A 23318-nucleotide genomic window follows, 5' to 3' on the forward strand; every position below is an offset into this window, starting at 1 on the left:
TCAACCTTGGCACTATTGACATTTTGGCTAGATGATTTTTTTCTTGCGGGGGGCGGGGGGCGGGAGTGGGGTCGGGGTTAGCCTGTGCCCGGTAGGATGTTTAAGGCATTGACTGTCTTTACTACCTGGAGGCCAGTAGCACTGTGTCCCCAGTCATGACGATTAAAAACGTATGCAGGCACTGTCCAATGTCCTTGGAGGGTCAAAAGTGCTCTTTGAGAATCTAAGAGGTTACGTTTCCCCTAGCTGAGGTGACTGAATTGATCATGAGGATGCATGCGCATCTTTAGAGAATACTTCTTTTTTAATATTATTCATTCCTGTATTCATTGAACAAATTAAGTTGCTACCAGAAATGTTTGCTACACTTCTTGGCTACTGAAACTGTCATTGTTTGGATCTGTTTTAAGCCTGACAGTGCTGGCTTTCTCTTGGCCACAGTAGCCCCTGCTGCTGTTCACCACCTTATGTATATGGTGTTTGGCTCAGTCCAGTGCTTTTGTGACCTCATGGACTATAGCCTGCCAGGCTCCCCTGTCCATGGAATTTTCCAGGCAAGAATATTGGGTTGTTGTCCCTGACCTGGGTAGAGTGGCAGCTGGTTGATGGCGCCTGTCTCATGTCAGTGGGGGATGAAACAACTCCTTGTTTATCCCAGCTTGACTTTTGCCCTGTGCCCATGCCTGGTTCATGCCCTAGACATATAGATTAAAAAAGAAAAAAGAATACTGGGTTGCCCTTTCCTACTCCAGGGGATCTTCCTGAGCTAGTGATCAAACCTTTGTCTCCTACATTAGCAGGTGGATTCTTTGCAAGCTGGGAAGCATTCATCATCTTGGGGCTTGCTCATTTCCAGCTCTGTGCTTCCAGACCTGTCGCTCATCCACAGGAAATCATCTGCAACAGCAAGAACACCAAGGGTCTGAAGGTAAGGCCTTGAATTCTAGTTCTGGTTCTGCCAGTTCCCAGCTGTGTGACCTTAGAACAGCAAAGTCTGTGTGAATGTCACATCCTGGTCTGAAAAATGGGAAGGACACGTGGCACTCTCCTGCTTACTTATCCGGTTGATTGAGGGGAAAAAGAAGAGCAAGGCAGAGGACGTGATCTGAAAAGGAGACAGCACTGTACAAGAGAGAAACATTGTTGTTCTCATGATCATTATCTGTAAAACAAAATGGTATTAACAAGAAGTGCTTGTTAAGCAGAGAGAAAGCCAGCTGAGGGAGAGAAAGAATTACCACCTAGATTGGGACAGGATAAGGAGTTAGAGCAGAAAGGCATAGTCCTTTGCTGAATTGGGGGCAACTAAGCTCACTTCCCACTCCAGTACTGTTGCCTGGAAAATCCCACGGATGGAGGAGCCTGGTAGGCTGCAGTCCATGGGGTCACTAAGAGTCAGACACAACTGAAGTGACTTAGCAGCAGCAAGCTCACTTCTGACAGAATGTGGTCCACTGGGGAAGGGAATGGCAAACCACTTCAGTATTCTTGCCTTGAGAACCTCATGAACAGTATGAAAAGGCAAAATGATAGGATACTGAAAGAGAAACTCCCCAGGTCGGTAGGTGCCCAATATGCTACTAGAGATCAGTGGAGGAATAACTCCAGAAAGAATGAAGGGATGGAGCCAAAGCAAAAACAATACCCAGCTGTGGATGTGACTGGTGATAGAAGCAAGGTCCGATGCTGTAAAGAGCATATTGCATAGGAACCTGGAATGTCAGGTCCATGAATCAAGACAAATTGGAAGTGGTCAAACACGAGCTGGCAAGAGTGAACATTGACATTCTAGGAATCAGCAAACTAAAATGGACTGGAATGGGTGAATTTAACTCAGATGACCATTGTATCTACTACTGCGGGCAGGAATCCCTCAGAAGAAATGGAGTAGCCATCATGGTCAACAAAAGAGTCTGAAATGCAGTACTTGGATGCAATCTCAAAAACGAAAGAATGATCTCTGTTTCCAAGGCAAACCATTCAATATCACAGTAGTCCAAGCCTATGCCCCAAACAGTAACGCTGAAGAAGCTGAAGTTGAACTGTTCTATGAAGACCTACAAGACTTTTTAGAACTAACATCCAAAAAAGATGTCCTTTTCATTATAGGGGACTGGAATGCAAAAGTAGGAAGTCAAGAAACACCTGGAGTAACAGGCAAATTTGGCGTTGGAATACGCAATGAAGCAGGGCAAAGACTAATCGAGTTTTGCCAAGAGAACGCACTGGTCATAACAAACACCCTCTTCCAACAACACAACAGAAGACTCTACACATGGACATCAGCAGAGGGTCAACACTGAAATCAGATTGATTATATTCTTTGCAGCCAAAGATGGAGAAGTTCTATACAGTCAGCAAAACAAGACCGGGAGCTGACTGTGACTCAGATCATGAACTCCTTATTGCCAAATTCAGACTTAAATTGAAGAAAGTAGGGAAAACCACTAGATCATTCAGGTATGACCTAAATCAAATCCCTTATGATTATACAGTGGAAGTGAGAAATAGATTTAAGGGACTAGATCTGATAGACAGAGTGCCTGAAGAACTATGGACTGAGGTTCATGACATTGTACAGGAGACAGGAAACAAGACCATCCCCATGGAAAAGAAATGCAAAAAAGCAAAATGGCTGTCTGGGGAGGCATTACAAATAGCTGTGAAAAGAAGAGAAGCGAAAAGCAAAGGAGAACAGGAAAGATATAAGCATCTGAATGCAGAGTTCCAAAGAGTTCTTATCTCTCCAAATAGCAAGGAGAGATAAGAAAGCCTTCCTCAGCTATCAGTGCAAAGAAATAGAGGAAAACAACAGAATGGGAAAGACTAGAAATCTCTTCAAGAAAATCAGAGATACCAAGGGAACATTTCATGCAAAGATGGGCTCAGTAAAGGACAGAAATGCTATGGACCTAACAGAAGCAGAAGATATTAAGAAGAGGTGGCAAGAATACACAGAAGAACTGTACAAAAAAGATCTTCATGACCAAGATAATCACAATGGTGTGATTACTCACCTAGAGCCAGACATCCTGGAATGTGAAGTCAAGTGGGCCTTGGAAAGCATCACTATGAACAAAGCTAGTGGAGGTGATGGAATTCCAGTGGAGCTATTTCAAATCCTGAAAGATGATGCTGTGAAAGTGCTGCACTCAATATGCCAGCAAATTTGGAAAACTCAGCAGTGGCCACAGGACTGGAAAAGGTCAGTATTCGTTCCAATCCCAAAGAAAGGCAATGCCAAAGAATGCTCAAACTACCGCACAATTGCACTCATCTCACATGCTAGTAAAGTAATGCTCAAAATTCTCCAAGCAAGGCTTCAACAATACGTGAACTGTGAACTTCCAGATGTTCAAGCTGGTTTTAGGAAAGGCAGAGGAGCCAGAGATCAAATTGCCAACATCTGCTGGATCATCGAAAAAGCAAAAAAGTTCCAGAAAAACATCTATTTCTGCTTATTGACTATGCCAAAGCCTTTGACTGTGTGAATCACAATAAACTGTGGAAAATTCTGAAAGAGATGGGAATACCAGACCACCTCACCTGCCTCTTGAGAAACCTATATGCAGGTCAGGAAGCAACAGTTAGAACTGGACATGGAACAGCAGACTGGTTCCAAATAGGAAAAGGAGTACATCAAGGCTATATATTGTCACCCTCCTTATTTAACTTATATGCAGAGTACATCGTGAGAAATGCTGGGCTGGATGAAGCACAAACTGGAATCAAGATTGCCGGGAGAAATATCAATAACCTCAGATATGCAGATGACACCACCCTTATGGCAGAAAGTGAAGAGGAACTAAAAAGCCTCTTGATGAAGGTGAAAGAGGAGAGTGAAAAAGTTGGCTTAAAACTCAACATTCAAAAAACTAAGATCATGGCATCTGGTCCGATCACTTCATGGGAAGTAGATGTTGAAACAGTGGAAGCAGTGTCAGACTTTATTTTTTTGGACTCCAAAATCACTGCAGATGGTGATTGCAGCCATGAAATTAAAAGACGCTTACTCCTTGGAAGGAAAGTTATGACCAACCTAGATAGCATATTCAAAAGCAGAGACATTACTTTGCCAACAAAGGTCCGTATTTTGGGTTTTTCCAGTGGTCATGTATGGATGCGCGAGTTAGACTGTGAAGAAAGCTGAGTGCTGAAGAATTGATGCTTTTGAACTGTGGTGTTGGAGAAGACTCTTGGAGAGTCCCTTGGACTGCAAGGAGATCCAACCAGTCCATTCTAAAGGAGATCAGTCCTGGGTGTTATTTGGAAGGAATGATGCTAAAGCTGAAACTCCAATACTTTGGCCACCTCATGTGAAGAGTTGACTCGTTGGAAAAGACTCTGATGCTGGGAGGGATTGGGGGCAGGAGGAGAAGGGGACGACAGAGGATGAGATGGCTGGATGGCATCACCGACTCAATGGACATGAGTTTGAGTAAACTCCGGGAGTTGTTGATGGACAAGGAGGCCTGGCGTGCTGCGATTCATGGGGTCGCAAAGAGTCGGACATGACTGAGCAACTGAACTGAAGTCAACTGAAGCTCACTTCGTCTTCCTAGGTAGCTCAGCAGTAAAGAATCTGCCTGTAGTGCAGGAGATGTGGGTTTGGTCCCTGGAGAAGGAAATGGCAACCCACTCCAGCATTCTTGCCTGGGAAATCCCATGGACAGAGGAGCCTGGTGGCTACAGTCTATAGGGTCGCAAAGAGACACCACTCAAGTGACTGAGCACGTGTGCAAGCTCACTTCCTCTCGGAGCAGGAGCCTAAAGATAAGAAGCACCGGTGTGGCTGTCAATGGGGCTCCCCTGGGCTGCTTTTTGGGGCCTGGGTCCAGATTTCTAAGTACAGTTCTTTTATACAGAGGAAAAATTAGAAAGTATCTAATATATGTTAGGTATATATATTAGGTACTTCCTGTGTGCCGGGCATTAAGCTAGAAGTGTTTCTGAAGATGCTTTCAGAAGCACTGCGTCTAGAAAGCATGAAAGAGCTGACATTTCTCTCACAGCCCCATCTATACCATCCCAATAGTCCAATGGAAGTGTTTCTCTGTCTCTTAAGAAGAAACCTAAAGTACCTGGGAAACACTAGAACATGGAACTGCGTGGTCCGTGAAATGACTTTCATGAATTGTGATCCACGTGCCACGGTTCTGTTCTTGTGTAATAATAATGGGGATAGTAAGCAAGTGTGCAATGCCTAGTACAGGCCAGGCACTAACCTAGACACTTCACGGTTTATGCATTAATTAACACAGACTGAACGTGAATATGAATATGAGCATTATCACACAGAGAGGCCTGCGACCCTCCTTCCCTGCTACCCTGGGTTCTATGCCTCTGGATTTTCAGTGAGAAGTGAGTGAAAGTGAACGTCACTGTCGTGTCCAACTCTTTGCGACCCCATGGACTATGCAGTCCATGGAATTCTCCAGGCCAGAATACTGGAGTGGGTAGCTGTTCCCTTTTCCAGGGGATCTTCCCAACCCAAGGGTCAAACCCAGGTCTCCTGCACTGCAGGTGGATTCTTTACCAGCTGAGCCACAAGGGAAGCCCTTCAATGAGAAAAGTATGTCCAAAAAGGGGAACTTACCAAGCAGTGCCCAGTAAGAGCACTATCAGCGGTGGTGAAAATGACCCCACTGCATTCAATAGACAAAGAAGAGGACAAGAGATGGGCGGTGAGGCTGGCAGGTCACCAGGCAGTGAACGGCAACCATGGGCAAAGGGACAAGGGTGGCTTGTCAGAAATTTCAGGGGAAGTTGGAGCAGAGGTCAGATACCAGATACAACCAGATTATGAGATACCAGAGAGATTTCCTCTTTTTCACCCAGGTAGAGATTTTAGGGGATTGAATCTTGTCATGATTCTCTGAGTGGGAAGAGAATAATTTAAAAATAACCCTCGTCTTCATGTGTGCAGACGGGCATGACATACTAATAGGAGCATCAGAATCCTCTAAAGAGACATTTTCTCTGGCCCTGAAATAAAAGTGTTCTACCGCCCGACAAGAACAGCATGATGTTCCCGTGACATTTACTTAATGCCCCTCACCAACTCCCAGTTAAACAAATCATGGTACCCAGAGATCTCAGTGTTCATACAAAGCTGGTGAACACAAGTCATTTCGTGTACCTGGAAGTTGTGGATTTTTTTTTATTTTGTCTGAGGTCAAGTCCTTTTTCCCAAGCCAGCAAACATTTTATTTTCACTAAGATGAAGTAGGAAGGAGAAATAGCCTTCACTGATGTGCTGCCACTGGGCCGAGGTTTAAATCTGAAAAGATGGCCCCATTCATTGTAGGTAGGGCCATTGCTTTGATCATTTAACAGCTGACTTGACCATCAGTCTTGGGTCCAAAAAACATCTTTGGCAGCTAAAGAGTCCTTTTTCAACCAAATGCCATGCCTCCTGTATTTAAAACCACCTAAAATGTATCTTTTGGCATAAGTGAGAACTCCCCAGTTCATCACTTCATGTATCATTCCACTTAGTCCTTAAAAGGATCCTGAGAAGACAGGCATTATTATTATTAATATCCTTATTTTCCAACTGATAGAATGATGCTGTGAGTAAGCAAGTAACATTTCCAAGATCAAGAAGTGGTAGAACTGATTCTCACTCTGAGTGGTCTTCATCGTTTTCAAATTCCAAAGGCCTTCATCTTCACCCTTCGCCAGGCTGCATTCGATTCTCAGGTATGAGTCTGGTCACTTCTCGGAAGGTCTCTTCGGCATCATCCCCTAACAATAACATCCCTTCCACAGCAACAGCTGAGGCTGGTAGTGTCTATAACCCCATAACTCAGTCTTCTGGAGGCTACTTCTTTCAGAGTTGCCTGTAGCCTTTGGTGCAATGGCTCAAGACACACAGAGCACTCAGGAGCCTCAGGCAGGAGACAGCAGTGGTACAAAACTTTCTGAGGTCGGATATGGGGTCTGTCCTTTTTTACCTTTGCTTTTCCTTCTAAATTACTGTTGATTGTGGAGCATCTGCTTCCTTCTGAGATGCATATGCTTCCCCCCGTCAATCTGAATGCCTGTCGAGTGGCCCATACAGAGCTGCATACGGACACGCAGCTGAAAGTTGTCTTTAGAACCCCTCCATAAATCAGACCCCCAAGCTCAGCCAGCACATCTCTGGAAGTGGTAGGTAGCAATAAAGGTAAAGATAGAAAATACCTTCCTGAGTCATCTGAGAGCTCCCAAGTTTCCATTGCTCTAGGCACAGATGACTAGCAAGGCAGTAAGCAAGGAAACACTTGGCCTTCTTCCACTGACTGGATCGCCAGCCTTTCTGATAGTGGAAGAAAGAGGGACTCTGGGGTCTCAGGATGAGCTCACGAAACTTCAAAGAGGAAGAATAGGATGTCAGTAAACCCTATGTCACTTTATCTGCAGGTCCCACATATGCCAATCCCACTCCACGTCTCAGTAAGTCATTAGTGCTCCCGCATTCGCCCTCAAACTTTTCTAATCAATGAGGTCTTTTAAGACATAGGCTCTTTTACACACACCTTTGCCATGTATCTTACATATACTCACTTTTGAAAAAAAAAAAATCCGGAGAATTAATTTGAGTTAAATGATTCTGCTTGTGTTGGTGCTCATAAAAAATTGACAACAAAATGAATAATCAAGAAATAATTATTAAAGCCAACACATCGAGAGGTCCTAGTGTGAGCAAAGGAACACTGTGTGGACTGGAGCAGCCAGCCCTCTGTGGAGAGCATAGAGATACACGGCTGGCCTGCGTCCTCTAAAACACGACTCTGGGGAGGAGCCTGGGCAACCTGAGTGAGAATAGAGCTGGATTCCAGGGGCCTGTCAAGGCCAAGGTAGAAGTTTCTCCTGCCTATAATTTCAGAGTACAGAGTCAAGGTGCAATTAGAGGAAACAGACTCCTTACTCTAAGCCAAGAACTTTAAATGGAGTATCTTTGTTTTTACAGGTTTATAACTGACATGTGATGGACTGCACATATTTAAAAATACACAATTTAATAAGGTTTGACATATATATGTATATATCAATAAAAATAATCAGCAAAATCAAGACCACAAGCCTACCATACCCGTCATGCCCCAAGATTTCTTTGTACCCTCCATCCTGCCCCTTCCCACCCTCCTCCCAGGCAACGACTGACCTGATTTCTTTTGCTATAAAAGTTGTTAGCGTTTTCTAATTTTTTTTTAAGGGAATCATTCAATAAGTATTCAATAGTTCATTCTATTATACTGGTAAGTGTGATATGCCACAATTGCTTTATCCATTCACCTGTTGATGGGCATTTGGATTATTTCCAGTTTTGCACAGTTACAAATAAAACTGCCATGAATATTTATGTACAAGTCTTTGTCCGGACACGTGTTTTCATTTCTGTTGGGTAAATTCTTAGTGGGGAAACAGCTAGATGGTGTGGCAGCGGTATGTGGAATGTTTAGGTAACTGTTAAGCATTTTACAAAATCTTCGCACCATGTTACTTTAGCACCAGCAGTGTTTGAGAGTTCGAGTTCTGATACATTCTTGCCCACACTTAGTCAATCATTTTAATTTGAACTATTCTAATAGGTAGTGGGATAATATTGTTATTTTAACTTGCATTTTCCTAATGACTGATCATGTTGAATATTTTTTCATATGCTTATTTGCCATTCATATATCTTCTTTTGTGAGTGTTGGTTCAAATATTTTGCCTGTTTTTTAAAACTGGCTTGCTAGTCCTTATTACTGAGCTTGTGCAAATCAATTTGATTGAGGATTAATTGACACACATCTCAGTGAGGTTTGAAAAACTTATACATTCCAGTAACTGCCATCACAATCAAGGTAAAATCTACAAAGTCTTGACTCCTTTTTTGATGGTCAATCCCACTCTTTCAACTTTTACTCTTTTTTAAACTACAAATTTGTTGAAATACAACTTACATACCAAACAAATCACCCACTTAAAGTGTACAAGTGTTTTTTTAATATATTCACAGATTTTAAAATCAAACTATAATAATTTTCATCACCTCAAAAAGAAACTTCGTACCTACTAGCAGTCACCCTGCTAACCCCCATTTCCTTTCTCCCACTTCCAAACCACTAATCTACTTTCTGTCTCTATAGATTTTCCTATTCTGAACACGTCCTATAAATTAAATCATAATAAGTGCCTTTTCTGACTGGCTTCTTTCATGTAGCATAATGGTTCAATTCACTCTGTAGCATGTATCAGTATTTTATTTCTTTTTACTGCTAAAGAATATTCTGTTGGATATTACCATATGGGTATATAACATTTTATTTCTCCATTTATCATTTGATAGACATTTGGTTTTTCATTTTTTTAGCTATTACGTATATAATGCTGCTATGAATATCAGTGTACAAGTTTTTGTGTGAATTATTGAGATAATAGAAAAATTACAAATTAAATATATCTGTACATATATATTGGTCTCTGCCCTGGTCCCTGACACAGAGCTCCCAAAACCTTTGTAATTTCCTAAGTGGAAAGGGTATTAGGAATATCTTTTGTTCTCGTGAGGCAACTCTGGGTGGGCTCCTGGATGGGGGCTGGTCTCCAGAAAACCAAGCCATGGTTAGCTTGGGATTTTCAGCCTCCTTGCCCCCAGCTTCTCCAAAGTGTAGAGGGGCTAGAAATGAAACCAGTAATTGATCATGCCTGTATAAAACCCCAGTACCAGGGGGTTTGATGAGCTTCCAGGTGGCAGACACATCCACAAACCACGCAGGTGACACACTCCAACTCTCTGAGGACTGAAGCTCCTACATCTGGGACCCTCCCAGACCTCACTCGATGTATCTCTTCATCTGGCTATTCATCTATATTCTTTAACATATCCTTTAATAAACTGGGAAACAAGTATTCCCTGGGTTCTGTGAGCCACTCTAGTGAACTACTCAGATTTTGAGAGAGAGGAGGTCATGGGAACTTCCAATTTGTAACCAAGTAATTTGGGGATTTGCAATTAGGACCTGAAATGGAGGGCAATTGTTTGGTGCTGAGCTCCTAACCTGGGGAGTTCAATCAATTTCCAGATAAATGAAGTCAGAACTGAGCCGGATTACAGAACACCCAGCTGGTGTCACGAAGAATTTCTTAACTTGGGGTAAAAATACACACATAATTTGGTAACCGAAAGTGTCAGCAGTGAAGTGTTCTGTGTAAAAGGAGATACGGAAGGAAGACTGAATTTTACCAACGCAGTTATTTTTTGCTTTTCTTGTGTATGCACCTCGGAAGACATTGCTGGGCTATATAGCAGTCCTGTGTTTAATGCTTCAATTTTAGAAACTGAGCATTTTCCAAAGAAGTGTGCCAGTTTACATTTCAACCAGCAGTGTGTAAAGATTCTGATGTTCCCACATCTGCAGACACATAATTATCTGTCTTCTATTGTAGCCGTCTCAGTAGATATTGAGTGACAACCCATTGTGGCTTCGCTTTGCCTGTTTCTGATGGCAACGATGTTGAGCATCTTTCCGTGCACTTCTTGCCCATTTGTGTATCTTTTTTGGAATGAGGTCTATAAAATCATTTACTTATTTTTAATTGAGTTATTTGTTTTTCAACTATTGAGTTGTTAGTGTTTTTATATGTTTTAAGTCCAAGTCTTGATCGGATGTATATATATATAAATAAATTTTCCTTCCATTTCATAGGTTGTCTTCACTTTTATAATGGTGTGTGTTGGAGAACAAGAGTTTTAATTTTGTTGATGTCTTATTATTGAGATATTTTATCAATTTATTTATTTTAATTGGGGGATAATTACTTTATAATTTTGTGATGGTTTTTGCCATACATCAACATAAATCAGCCACAGCTGTACATGTGTCCCCTCTATCCTGAATCCCCCTCCCACCTCCCTCCCTACCCCATCCCTCTGGGTTGTCCCACAGCACCGGCTTTGGGTGCCCTGCTTCATGCATCGAACTTGCACTGGTCATCTATTTCACATACGGTAATATACAAGTTTCAATGCTATTCTCTCAAATCATCCCACCCTCACCTTCTTCCAATAAGACACAGATGTATTGTTGAGATTTAAGAGTTCTATGCATATTGTAGACATATGCATATATATATATATATATATGTAATCCTTTATCAGTCATATATCTTGCAAATATTTTCTCCTAATTTGATTTGTCTTTTCATTCTCTTAACAATATCTTTTGAAAAGCAGTTTTAATTTTCATGAAGTCAGATTGGTCATGTTCATGGAACATGTTCACAAGTCAACATGTTCTTTTATATATTTTCTTTTTGAGATATTATCTCTGAAAACTTTGCCTAATCCAAGATCACAGATATTTCATACTATGTTTTCTTTTAGAAATCATATAGTTTAGGTTTTATATTTAGACCTATGATGCATTTAACTTTTTTTATATTGTGCAAAGTATGGATTAAACTTCTCCTTTTTTAAATATATTCAACTGTTCAGCACCATCTGTTGAAAAGACTATCCCTTCTACACAGAATTACCCCCTTACCATTATCAAATCAGCTGTATAGATATATGTGGGTCTTTACAGACTTGTATTTTCGTAACATCTATGTTTATACCAATTCCATCTTTCTTTCTACAGCTTTCTTAACCTTGAAATCATGTGATGTTACTCCTCCAACTTTGTTCTTTTTTAAAGTTGTTTGGCTCTTCCAGAGGCTCTGCATTTCCAGTGAATTTTAGAATCAGCTTATCAACCTCTACAAAAATAAAAATCTGCTGAGAGTTTGATTGGGATTGGCTTCCCTGGTGCATCAGACAGCAAAGAATCCACCTACAATGCAGGAGACCTGGGTTTGATCCCTGGGTTTGGAAGATCCCCTGGAGGAGGATATGGCAACCCACTACAGTATTCTTGCCTGGAGAATCCCCATGGACAGAAGAACCTGGCAGGCTACAGTTCATGGGGTTGCAAAGAGTCGGACACGACTGAATGAGTAGACACATAGCACAGTACTAAATCTATAAATCAACTGAAGCAAATTGATATCTTAACGATACTAAGTCTTTCAACCGTAATAAATTATGTACCTCTATCTATTTAGGCCTTTAACTTCTCACAACAATATTTCTTAGGATCGTTGTAGAAGCTTTCGTCCCTTTTTTCCGATGTGTCACTATCAATTTCATATTTTTGATGCAATTATAAATAGTACTGCAACTTAATGTTAATTCCATGTATGCATTGTTAGTATATAATGCTATTGCTAATTTTTATGTATTGGTCTCATATTCTACAATCTTGCTAAACACACTAGTTCTAGTAGATTTTATAGATTTCATCAGATTCTCTTTATCAGTGATTCTCAGCTAGGAGTAGTTGAGCCCATGGGGGTAATGTGCTAATGTCCAGAGACATTTTTGGTTGTCACACCTTTGGATAAAGGGATACAGACAATGATCCTGGCAACTAATGGTTAGATGCCAGGATTGCTGCTAAACATTGTACAACACATAGGAAAACCCTCCCACAATAAAGAACTATTGAGCCCAGAATATCTGGCAGAGATTGAAAAAAAAAAAGCTATCCTAAATAGATAAGCATGTCAACTGCAATAAAGATAGGTTATTTCCTCTTATACTATCTGCATGATTTGTACTTTTTTTAACCTGGATATTCTAGTCAAATCTTCAATGTTGGATAAAAGTGAATAAAACAGACATATTTGTCTTGTTTTTGGCTTGGCAGTAAGGCATTTAGTCTTTCACTATTATGTATGATGTTGGCTATAGGTTTTTTGTAGACGGACTTTATTAGGCTGAAAAAGTTCCCTTCAATTCCTACCTTGCTGAATGATTATTCAGGAATAAATGTTATATTTTGTCACTTTATTTTCTGCATTTATTGAAATGATCACATAGCTTTTCTTTATTAGTTCAATAATATGATGATATACTTCCTAGGATAAATCCAGTAGCTCAAGATATATTCTTCTTTTTTAAATACATTGCTGGACTGGATTTGATAAAAGTTTATTTTGAATTATTGCAATTCTAATCAGAAATGTATTGTCTGCAGCTTTTTTGGCTTTTGGTTCTTTTAACCTGTCATTCTTTGTCTAGCTTTGGTGTCAAGGCCGTCTCAAAGAATGTGTTAAGAAGCATTTTCTCCTCTTCAATTTTCTGGGGCAGTTTATGTAGAATTGGTATTATTTTTCCTTAAGTGTTTTGAAGAATTCACTAGTGAAGCCATCTAAGCCTGCAGTTTTCTTTGCAGGAAGATGTTTAACTACAAATTCAATATCTTTATTTGATACATAGCTATTCGGGTTATCTGTTTCTTCTTGAATGAGCATCAGTAGTTTGTTTTTTTCAAGGAATTTGTCAATTTCATCTTAGATGTAAAATTTATAGGAATAGAATTGTTCACAATATTCCTTTATTATCATTTTAATGCTGTAGACTGCAGTGATGTCACCTTTCATTTCTGACATTGGTAATTTGTGGCCTTTCTTTGATTCCTGACCATGTGACTGGTTCTAGGAAATGAAGAAAACTGAGAAACCTCTAGCCATACTGTTTTATATTTGGGGGATTTCTGCTTTGATCTTTATTTTCTTTCTTTTTACTTTAGTTTTAATTGTACTTCCTTCCCTAATTTTTTTAATATGGAAGGTGAGATCATGTGACTTAAGACTATTTTTTCCTAATACAGATGCTTGGTGCAATAATTTTCTTCTAAATACAGCTATAGCGCATCCCACAAATTCTAATATACTGGGTTTTCACTTCATTCAGTTCAAAATACTTCTGATTTCTCCTTTGACTAATTAATTATTTAGAAGTACATTATGTAGTGGATTATGTGTAGATTGGAAGTTTGGTGTTGACATGTATACACTGCTATGTTTAAATATAAATCATCAACAAGGATTATGTGTAGATTGGAAGTTGGGTGTTGACATGTATACACTGCTATGTTTAAATATAAACCATCAACAAGGACCTTCTGGATAACACAGGGAACTCTGCTCAATACTTTGTAATAAACTAAATGGGAAAAAAATTTGGAAAAGAATAGAAACATATACATGTGTAACTGAATCACTCTGCTGTACACCTGACACTAACACAATGGTAATCAACCATACTCCAATATAACATGAGATTTTTTATATAGCTTCTAAATCTCTAGAGATTTTCTAGATATCTTTCTGTTACTGATTTCTGCTTTAATTCCATTTATTGTAGGACTTGAATCCTTTTAAATTGGTTGAGACTTGTTTCATGGCCCAGAACACAGTCTTAACCATCTGCGTCATGGAAAGCAGGCTCCAGCCACCGGACCAGCATTTGGGTCAGGCTTCGCTCTCTAAGGAAGACTTGATACTGATCTATGTACACTCGAAAGTAAATATTCTGCTGTTATCTGATGGACTTGTTCTGCAAACGTAAATCAGGCCAGTTCAAGTCTATGTCCTTGCTGATTTTATGCCTCAGATCTGTGACTTTATATTTTTTAGCAAGTTTAGGGGGGAAAATGTTCACTGTGTCTACAAATATGTTTTCGGACCTCCCCCTCTTTCTTCAGGTACTTCAGTCACATATATATATATATATCCGTCTTCCTGAGGCTGCCCCATAGCTCCTTCCATTTTTTTCAATTCTTTTTTTTTCTTGTATGCTTTATTTTAGTTTCTATTTCTATATCTTCATATTTAAAAATCTTTTCTTCCCCAATGACTAATCTGTCATTAACCCCATCTGATGTATTTTTCGTATCAGACATTGTGTTTTCTATATCTAGAAGTTTATTTTGGGTCCTTTGTATAACGTATTTGTTTCTTTTTTTTTTTTTTATTCCTTTATTTCTCATGTGTTCCCCATCCTGAACCCTCCTCCCTCCTCCCTCCCCATACCATCCCTCTGGGTCGTCCCAGTGACGTATTTGTTTCTACTTAACTTTTTAGGGGCTTTCCAGGTGGCTCAGTGGTAAAGCAAGAGACATGAGTTTGATCCCTGGGTCAGAAAGTTCCCCTGAAGAAGGAAATGGAAAACCAGCCCAGTATTCTTGCTTTGAAACTCCCATGGACAGAGGAGCCTGGTGGGCTACAGTCCATGGGGTCACATACAGTCAGACACAGCCAAGTGACTGAGCACACACGCAAGCAACCAACAGCCTCACCAAGTGAACCATTTGTATCAGTACTTGATCACGTTCGATTATTTTCCTCACCAAAGGTCATTCTTCCCTGTTTCTTTGCATGCTAGTAATCTTTTTATTGGATTCTAAGCAATGTGAACTTTTCTTTGTTGGTTGCTGTATTTTCTTATTCCTAGACATATCCTTGGGCTTTGTTATCATACACAGTTAATTTTAAAAAATAATTTGATTGTTTGTGTTCTGTTTTTAAGATTTGTTAGGCAAGACCAGATGAGTGTTCAAGGTCTTAAAACCACTGCTTCATTTTGTCTGTTTTCCCTCTGGTTGCTTCAGACAGAATCTAAAATCAATCTGTGTCACTCTATCTTGTCCAGAAACTGCTGCTGCTGCTGCTAAGTTGCTTCAGTCGTGTCCGACTCTGTGCAACCCCATAGATGGCAGCCTACCAGGCTCCCCCGTCCCTGGGATTCTCCAGTCAAGAACACTGGAGTGGGTTGCCATTTCCTTCTCCAATGCATGAAAGTGAAAAGTGAAAGTGAAGTCGCTCAGTCGTGTCCAACTCTTCGAGACCCCATGGATCGCAGCCTACCAGGCTCCTCCACTCATGGGATTTTCCAGGCAAGAGTACTGGACTGGGGTGCCATTGCCTTCTCCCTGTCCAGAAGCAGGAGTCCTTAATTGTGTTATCTTTTAAATCTCACAACTACTCGGTAAGTACTAAATCTGTTGTGGAATTTCGTTTATTGTATGGAAAGATAATTTGAAGGGCAGAGAAGTTACTCAATCAAGTTTGCATAGCTCCTAAGTGAGGTATGCATGATTCACACCTAGATCTGTGTGACACCAGGGTCTATGCTCAGTCATCATACTACTTGTCTTTCTAACATTGTGATACCATGGTATCTGTGGACTTGCCCATGACCAGCCCCAAACCATCTTCAGTGAGATCCATTTCTAGCCAGTCAAGCAGTCTTATTCATTGCGGTCCATTCAAGCAAATGAACCGTGCGGGAGGAGATGATGTGAATAAGTAGCCTCAGATCCCAGCAAGTAGATGGATATTGGAAAAGGAGCTCTAGGTAAGTGACAGCTAGTAGCCCCATCTGGCCATCTGCAGCAGAAAGCAGTCTTTAGGTCACAGGACAGCCTTTCAAACAGGCTTCCCATCTATGATTAAAAAAAAAAAAAAACAAAACAAAACAGTAAGATTAAAAGCAAGGCTGGAGAAAAGCTTGAATAAAGATCAGATTATTGTTTTCAAATATGCTTCAAAGAATTGTAATTGGGCACATGATAAAGGCAAGAGTCTATTCTCAAAACAAGTGTGCCATGGATTAGGGGGCACATAGAAGAGGAAAATCAAGTGCCAGATTTAGTGCCGGTCACCAGATCTTCAGCCAAAACAACAGGGAAATTGGCTCAATGCTAAGTTCTTTAAGATGGGGTTAGATAGCATAAGTATTCCTTGCTTTAGGTCAGGGTCTTAGAATCTGGGCAGACTTGGGCTAAGATGAAGAGAGGAAGAGAGACAGGAGACCAGCTGTAGAGAAGTAGAAATGAAGATGTGTTCATGTATGTATACACGTGTAGACTTAGAAGTGGGATAGTAAGCTCTATATAGAAGTGTTAGGCATTATGGCTCTATGTGTAATTATGGTTTGTTCATTCATTCATGGCTTATATCCCACGTTAGACTGTAAATCCTTAGATGGACCTTGACCATCTTCCTTGCTACTGTATCCAAGCACTTGGTGCAGTTCATGGCACATGATCATTATTGATAAATATTTATTGACTAAATGACTGGGACATTTGTCCCTACCTCATAATTAAAGATGGGTGCAAGAATTCTGGGTGGAAGAGTCATACAACTGTGACCACAGGATCCCCATTCTTCAGCGATAGGTTTCTATGGTAAATGTTCTGGTTCCACACCCCCCACCTTCTTGCTTGTACTCTCAGCCCCTCCTGGCCAGAATAGTGCATGAAGCGGCTGGTTGATACTCCTTGTGCCTTTCAGCACAGTCATGTGCTATTGGGCAAGAAACCTCCACTTTCCCAGAAGAAGCAGAATTGCAAAATGAATAAATAAGAAATACAGCCTGCATCTGTGTGTTTGTTCAATGATCTGGCTTTGTGCATTTCTTTGCCATGCTGATGGAAGTGAGCTAGGCTTTGGAGCCAAGTTCCCCTCTTTATCTGGATTGCCTGGGAGCCAGGCTGGTGGGACAATTAGCAAGCAGAACCACAGTATATATGAATGTCCCTTATTAAACATAGAGCCCAGGATCTCTAGACTTATGTTTTTCTGACATAAAAGCAACCTTAGTTCAGGCTAACCTGTGCCAGCAGGTAGCATGGCACTGCAGTAAAGCATTTTCCTTCACTGCCTCCTCAAGAGCTGGCCACAGAATCTGCCAAGGGGTGGGTCTTGGGCTCCTGGCAGAGCCTCCAACCACAGAACCCAGTTTCCCCTCCCCTTGTATTGCATCCCCTTCTTTGCTTTGAAGAGAAGAGCTTCACAACCAAAACCAAACAAACAAAAACCCACTCTTGTTTGTCTCCCCATAGACGCCTCTTGGAGGCAAGAAGCAGACTGGGCTTGTCCCTTTAGGGGAAGGCTTTGTGTGTCATGACCCTAACATCTGTGCTGGGTCCCGGTGGTCCCATAACTATGAGTCTCAGCCGCAGCTCCCAGACCCAGAAAGGCAGTTAAGGGAAGTCAAGCTGCATGTGTATTAGATCGTGTAAGGGTTCTTTTGAGAATTTTGCTCCTCTCTATCAGAGACTATGTCTCTGTGTTTCGTCTATGTTTCTTCTCTTTTTCTGTTGGATTGTCAACGTCCCGTGTCTCTTCGTCCTCCTCTCGGTGCTAGAATGCCTCTTCCACTGCTGCCACTGTACTTCAACATCTGGGCCCAGGAGCTCAACCCAACTCAGGTTTAAATTTTTGCCACTCGCTCTTTCCCTCCCTACTCTGAGCCGTTTAGGGCAGGTAAGTGTTTATCCCTTCCCCAAACACTCCGCATTCCTTGTAATATCTGACTTTCTTTCTTCATTCCACGGCTTCTGCCTGGAAATTCTTTCTGCATCTTATATAACTGTCATACTCCATCACACTTCTTAAGCATGAGCCCTTCTTAACACATTATCCCTTCCTGTTTTAGTACTTTACTATTTAGGTTTAATTTCTTAGAATTACACTCATTCTTACTAAAACAAGTGCTCCTCCAAGGTAGGGACTATGTTTCATTTATCTGTAGCTCGTGTTCCAAGTATGGGGCCTAACTGTTAGTAGGCAATTAATGAAAAAGTAAGTGATAGAAGGAAGCAAGGGAAGAAGGGGTCTGCGGTCGGCTGAGTGTCCGGTATTTTCCTCTACAGGCTCACTGCTCCTAGGATTCTGAACATACCCTTTCTCACCCAATGTATGTTGTTTAGTCGCTAAGTTATGTCCGACTCTTTACAACCCCATGGGCTGTAGCCTGCCACGTTCCTCTGTCCATGGGCTTTCCCAGGCAAGAATACCGGAGTGGGTTGCCATTTCCTTCTCCACACCAAATGTATAATTTTTTTTAATAAAAAGTTACCAGGTAGAGACAGTCTTATTTAAGCTTCAGTTTTTTGCATCCAATGAGAGTCTTATGTGTAGAATACAAAGCAGAGGCAAATATAGGGGGTTCTCCCCAGTGGAATGCCCCATCAGCTGCTGACAGTCCTCTCCCAGAAACCCCTTGCCCTCTTGCCCTTCAACCTTACACATGATCTGACTTAGGCTTCTACCAAAGTGAAATGCCCATTCCTGACAGATGTCGAGTGCAAGCACTCCACCTTTTAGATGGACAGAAACAATTTCCATAAGGGAAGACAGGCAGCTGCTGGCCTTCAAAAGGAGCAAACCACCCACTTGCTTGGATTATGCCGGGTCCACATGACTTACACTCACCAGGAATAATTCTTATTCTTGTTAACCATGAAGTGCCGTGGTGCTCTCACCTGCCCGTTCAGTTTTTGCATTTTTCATTACGTTATTCCAGTATGTGGGGAATTGTCCACACTTCTGACTCCATTCCAATGGAAAGACTAGGCTCTATTTTGTGGCTGTTCCTCTCCTGGCATTTTGACACTTAGCCCATCCCCAGGCTTAGTATTCATCTCAGATTGCCTGAGGCAGTCCCAATTTACACATGTTGTCCCAGCGTAATTATTAATAGCACCCCCTTTCATTCTCATAAGTGTCATGGTGTGGATGATGAATTATATGGTTACCCTACCCATCTCTGGTTTTCCCTACTTCTGTCTCTGAACTGACAGCTCACTCACTTGTCACACCCACCTTGTAATATGCTGAGATAGGACAATTCCCATCCTGACCTACTTCTGTCTGTTCCACAGCATTTGGGTTGCTGGGCAGAGAGTCAGTGAATGTGTTAGAATGAAATTCCAGCCTTCCATCCATGCCCCATAGACAAGTATGTTTATACTCAACACACACACACACACACACACACACTCACGCACTCAACAGTTGAAGCAATATTAGCATCCTTGTTTTTAACAAAGGGACCTCCATGTAGTAAAAAGAGAGGGAGGAAATTGTCTGGCAGCATTCTAATGATAGATGTCAAGCAGTGACATAGAAAAGAATTATAAAGGACCAAAAAGATAGGGCCCTACAGTGATCAAATCCTTTTCCTCCAACGGGATGCCATTTTTCTTTCAAATCCACACCATAAAGGGAAGAGATATTTTTTGCACAGACACTGGCACAAATAATGCTCACAAGGTCTTCCCAGCAGATGCTCATTACCTAAGCCAACCACCAAAGGGTTCTCACCTAAACGAAGCCCCGAGAGCTGCTTACCTCATGGAAAAAGGGAACATTTGCCTTTTAGCAGTGTTTCATCAGTGTGGCTTTCCATTCTGTTTCCTCTGAAACCTGCAGAAGCCCAGGCACATTTGATCTGTTAAACATTTTATGCTGAAAATACCCCTTATTTAAAATGACTTCATTATCCTGCCAGAATGGCTCCATAGAGCACTCCAGGGTTACCAGCTTATCTATGATTTCTATGGGTATTCATACTCACTCCCTAAACATTGCTGAAAAATCTAATTCTTCCAAGAAACCTTCCCTGATCAGGAAGGGTCAAGGTGAGGTGCCTTTTTTTCCTCTTAACAACCACTTCTAACCAACACAAGTATCAAAGTCAGCACGATAAATCGGGACATAGTTCTGACCCCAAACCCAACCAGTCTGAAAGAGAAAGCAACACCTAGCTCACTGCTCTTCTGTGAATGCCAGGGCTTCCCAGCCTGTGCTTTATCCCTGGGGTACTAGTGTTCCGAGGTCAGTCCTCAGCTCATCCGGTGGCCAGGCTGGGTCTTGGAGCAGCTGGAATTCACATGCAATTATCTCAGGGGTTGAGCAGCCTCAGTGTTTTTACTCCACTATACTATTAACATTTTCTACGTGTGCCATGGCATAAAATCATTAGGAAGTACCACCATGTATCAACACATAGCCCTAGGATCAAATATGAACCTTCGGGTGAATTCAGAGGAAAACATTTGTCATTAGTACTATGATTAACAAGTCAAAAATATTAATAATACTAACTGGTAGAGAAATGAATGAATAATATAAAAACACATCCATTCTAAACAGAGTAATGAATACCTTGAGTGTTGACACTAAAAATAAATCACATGCTGTCCACTGTGATATTAATCCTCATACAGACTCACTTTCATTGTTGGTCAGACTTGCACATTACCTTCTGAGCTCATACTCTCTCTTGACTCCAGGGAAGGTATCTATCGGACAGGCAAGTTGCATAGAGGAAAGAGGACTAATCTGGAAAGCACCCTGTCTCTGCCAACAATGAGGAAATTGTGGATAACTTTTCCAGCCTCTCTCGTTTTCTTATCCCTTCAATTAGGGAGTTGTTGGAGTCTTTCTACTGCCAAAATCTTCTTACCACTGCTATGACATTTGTGAACATCACTGTACACGAAACAAAAAGAAATGGCAAGTGTACCTGGCTTATTTAAATACCAAAAACCACTACCATTCTATTCAGACCTACTTCACTAAGCCAACCAATGCATGCTTAGTAGCTCAGTCATGTCTGACTCTGTGCGACCCCATGGACTGTAGCCCTCCAGGCTCCTCTGTCCGTGGGATTCCCCAGGCAGACAGCTGGAGATTAGCTAAGCCAGTTCCTTGCCATTTCCTTCTCCAGAGGAGAAGTCGACCAATAGAAGAGACATAATACAATGGTAGTAGAGACTCCCAGCTCTCACCCATAAATAACCACCCTATCCTTCTAGCTGCACAAGAGGGTTATATTTCCTTGGCCCATTACAGTTAGGCAGGTCATGTGACTGGTTCTGGCCAATGGACTGTGAGTGTAAGAGATGTGTTTCACTCCTAAGTCAGAATTTCAATGCCAGATAAGACTCTTCAGCATACTCTTCTGCTTCCAGAATTAGAGATAGTATAGCAACAATATCATGTTCCACTAGCTTGGGTCCCTGAATAAACTTGTGAAGCAGACTCCTCCACTGATTTTCATGAGAAGTAACACTTTGGCTTTGGGAGATTTGGGGGTTGTTCATAGCATTATCTAGCCTGTCTTGACCAATACATTAACTCCACCCAATTACCCACTACGTTAATTTTATGGTGGTGTTCTTGTTTGCTCTTTTGTTTTTTGAGAACAGGCCCCTGAGTAAAACAGAATGAAATGAAAGCTAGTCATGCCTTTCATTATGTATTAGTTCTGGCCATGATGCTTTGTGCAGTTACTGTAGAGTACCCCTCACAACATGAGTTGATGATTCGGATAACAATAGGAAACTCACTATTCAAGCTAAGATTACCAAAAGGAAATATATGAAAGAATCGAGAAAAGCAACCATATTTTTCATTACTGCAAATGCTCATCTTTGGTCCCTATCACTCCATGTCATACTCTTGACCTCTTCCTTAGTGAAGACCTGGAATGGCCCTGATACATTTGTCTTTTGCTTCCCTGAACTTCTATTATGATGTGAAATTCTAATGCCAAAGCCCCCATCAGCACCTCTGCTCAGTGGTTCGAAGTGGGTTGAATTGTAGCCGGCGGCAGGGGGTGATAAATGTAGCGTGAGCTGCCTTTCCCCCAGCAAACTGCAAATTGCCTGAGCAGTACAGCCCACAAAAGGTTCCCGTGGAGTGAATTTATCTTGCATTGTCGAGTGGAAAGGGAAAGAGGAGAGACCAGGCATTCTATTTTTGCAAAGTCACATTCGATCTTATTCAACGTGCAGTCCACACATCTTTTAAAGGGGGGCTCCAATGGAAAAGAGTACCTAGGAATGTAGAACAGATAAAGGGATTTATTTTTAACTCTGTTGGAGTTCACAACTGTGTGAGCATTTCAATTTCAAGTCACTTGCTCCTGAATAATAATAATGTGTTCTGCTGGAGTGAACATCGTATCACCCAATATTTCCAGATGGAGAAGACCAGCCATGGACCAGAGGACGCACCATCAAAGGGAAAGCTCTTTTTCCGTGATAACACGTGTTCATTGAGGAGGGGAAGCTATGCTTCTATCAGTGACCCAAGTTCTCCTCTAGCCTCGCTTCTAAGTTGGTATCCCTTCCAGAGAAAGTCCCATGAACACTTCATGGGTTTGTCAAAGCGGCTGCCATTTTGGAATTCTCCCAAGTGTTGAAAAGTAACAAGAACCTTCATATCTGACAAGCTTCATTATAGCAGGCTTTGGAATGAGGTCTTTGGGGCAAGTCTTTCAGATATAGATCTTTCCTTGTCTCCTTGAATAACTGATAATAATAATAAATTTTTGTTTGTCTTGCAAAAGCAAGAGTAGTCATAGGACTTCAGAACATTATTGTAGCCACAGGTCAGAAGATATTCTGTGACATGACTCTCTCACTTTTGTCCTATGTTTTCAATTAAATCTGGGAAGGGAGGAGTTATTTAGTTTTCCTCACTATCTAGAACGCATCCTCTTCTCAAACAGGCAGGCCTGAATCCTTTTTCTCATTTTTCCAGATCCACTTGCTCCATGAGGACTCCCCTGACAACTTCTGCCTGCAAAGATTTTTCTTCTGCCAAAGAAAGTCTGAGTATTTCTGGTCTGAACCAGAAATACTGGTTTGGTCTGAACCAGT

At 41.3% G+C, this 23318-nt stretch overlaps 1 non-coding gene across 1 annotated transcript; it reads left to right on the forward strand.

Moving 5' to 3' along the window:
* Positions 1–572: 572 nt before the first annotated feature.
* LOC112441901 (small nucleolar RNA SNORA48) lies at positions 573–707 on the forward strand. Its single transcript, XR_003029864.1, has one exon. It is a non-coding gene; the product is annotated as a small nucleolar RNA SNORA48 (small nucleolar RNA).
* Positions 708–23318: the final 22611 nt, after the last annotated feature.

Source organism: Bos taurus, chromosome 16 (assembly GCF_002263795.3).
Source record: "Bos taurus isolate L1 Dominette 01449 registration number 42190680 breed Hereford chromosome 16, ARS-UCD2.0, whole genome shotgun sequence".
Classification (NCBI taxonomy): Eukaryota; Metazoa; Chordata; class Mammalia; order Artiodactyla; family Bovidae; genus Bos; species Bos taurus.